We start from the raw sequence: 2,695 nt of genomic DNA on the forward strand, positions 1-2,695 counted from the left end.
GCTGACCGATCACAGCACACACCAGCTAACCGATCACAGCACACGCCGGCCCTGCTGACCGATCACAGCACACACCGGCTAACCGATCACAGCACACACCAGCTAACCGATCACAGCACACATTTGAGTTTTCTCAACTTTTTGTTGTATAAACTGAAAACAAAACAAGTTGAGAAAACAAGTTGAAAAATCTCCTGAAGCTGGTTGCCTAAAACTTTGAAGTTTTCTCAACTTTTGATTTTTTTACAGTGTAATCACACTGCAAAGTGCTGTTCTTCTGATGAATTGTTCTTGTTGTTTTAAGCAAAAACTCGATTCATTTTGTCCTTCTCAGAGAACAAGACTTCGGCTAACCGATCACAGCACACACCAGCTAACCGATCACAGCACACATTTGAGTTTTCTCAACTTTTTGTTGTATAAACTGAAAACAAAACAAGTTGAGAAAACAAGTTGAAAAATCTCCTGAAGCTGGTTGCCTAAAACTTTGAAGTTTTCTCAACTTTTGATTTTTTTACAGTGTAATCACACTGCAAAGTGCTGTTCTTCTGATGAATTGTTCTTGTTGTTTTAAGCAAAAACTCGATTCATTTTGTCCTTCTCAGAGAACAAGACTTCATATCTTCAGTTTGCATCTCAAGTAAATGTATCATGATTTAAGGATGTTTAGATATTTATATTAGAATACAAAGCAAAAATATTCATTTGTAGCAATGCATGCAACATTTAATGGCACAATTGTATACATTTAAGAATTTTGGCTTTGATTTAGGACCTTAATTTTGAAAAATTTGACTTTTTAAGACCTGCAGAAACCCTGCAAGAGGAAAATTTAATTGATGAATGGATTTCTGTAATGTATTAACTTTATCTTAAATAGAAATAGACTGACAAAAATAGCCACATGTGATTGTATTGTAGATATACAGTGCACTGTTCAAATGTTGAATGTTGAAAATTGAATGCTGCATTGAAACTTTTTATTTGGCTCAATTAAATTACGTGAACTAAATGTGTTTAACATTTGCATTTTAATTGCTCCATGTAAAAATTCTCAATGCATTTTAAATTTTAAGTTTTGACCTCCAAAATCTATTAGTGTAAGAGTATAGAGATATAAAATGAATGCAGTAATAGATCAAAATCATTTCATTTTCACAGGACAAAGTTTGCATGTCAAGAAAATGTATCGTGATTTAATTTATTGTGATCTTTATTCATTTATATTGGAATACAAAAAATACGGAGGAACATTTTTTTTTTTTTGCAGTGCATGCAATATTTACTGCCATGAATTTAAGACTTTCTGCTCCTTAATTTGTGAAAATCTGCATTAAGACTTTTTAAGAAACCCTGACGCACACAAACACGATCAGAAAATCTGGAACAAACAGCATCAGTATCACAGTATCACTGGTGTAAAAACCCCATCAAAGGCAGGAATAGGAAGCGCTGTGAGTCTTTGGCCTGGTTTGGATCAGAAATCTGTCTCAGATCTTCTAGAAAGTGGAATTTGTTCAGTTTGTAGTTCCTGTTGTGTTGGGTCACTGCTGTCTGATTCAGCATTCAAACATCTCAGGAATCACCTTCAGTGCAAATGTAATGCAGCGCCACAAACCCCTAAATCTGAGAGTCAACAACTTATTACACTCAACAAAACTGGAATGAGCTCACAGCAATTAAAGATCATTAATCAACACACTGGATTGTCGGTCAGCCAATCAGAAGCAAGAACACACAGCTGTAGGACTAAATATATCAGTATTATATGACAAACTGATTAATCAGGACACCAAAATGTTATAATTTGAAACCAAATCTCGAGGAGATCATTGCAAAACAAATGACTATATCCAAGTTTACCTGTGTACATAAACTTACATAAACCTATATCTACTAACAGCTAATCTCATCTGGTTGGTGTTCATATCTTATTGTCCCGCTCTAACCTGATCAATCTGACTCGAAGACATTAAGGGCCAGTTTTACTAACAGCTAGCGCCAGTGTTTTTTGGTGTTAAAATAGTACTGTCAGATTTTACTAAAGACGCGCAGTGATGAATTAGCGCTGAAAAGGCGTGGACACAGTTATTTTTGCGCCTGACCTTATTGAATGTGCATTTGTAGAGTATTCAAATGAATCACGCAAGGTGTTTTACTAAGGTTTGCGTTTGTGAAATAACTGGCATTTGCGCCATTATTTAACGCCCAAAAAAAGCATGTCTTAAAGGGGTCATATGATGCGCTTTCCATTGTTCCTTTCTCTTTGGAGTGTTACAAGCTCTTGGTGCATAAAGAAGATCTGTAAAGTTGCAAAGACTAAAGTCTCAAATCCAAAGAGATATTCTTTATAAAAGTTAAGAGTCAGCCACACCTACCTAAAACAGCTCGTTCTAACACGCCCCCACATGTCTACATCACTATGTGGGAAGAGTTGCATAACGCCGCCCAAATGTTCACGCAAAGAAAGAAGGCATTACTTTTATTCTCGCTGTAGTATTGTTGCTTCCGCCGCCATGTCCTGAAGGAGCTGTGTTTCGTTGTGAAAGCGAAACTACTGTGTTTGGTCTTCCAAAAGAGGACACGACTAGTCTGCGTCTAGCTGTTCTGACTCACAGACTGTAAGTACATTTTTTATATTTAAAGGATTTGCCACTGATGATTCAAACGTGAGTTTTGAGCAGTGTAGAGTAGA

Source organism: Sinocyclocheilus grahami, unplaced genomic scaffold (genome assembly GCF_001515645.1).
Source record: "Sinocyclocheilus grahami isolate Dianchi unplaced genomic scaffold, SAMN03320097.WGS_v1.1 scaffold1656.1, whole genome shotgun sequence".
Lineage (NCBI taxonomy): Eukaryota > Metazoa > Chordata > Actinopteri > Cypriniformes > Cyprinidae > Sinocyclocheilus > Sinocyclocheilus grahami.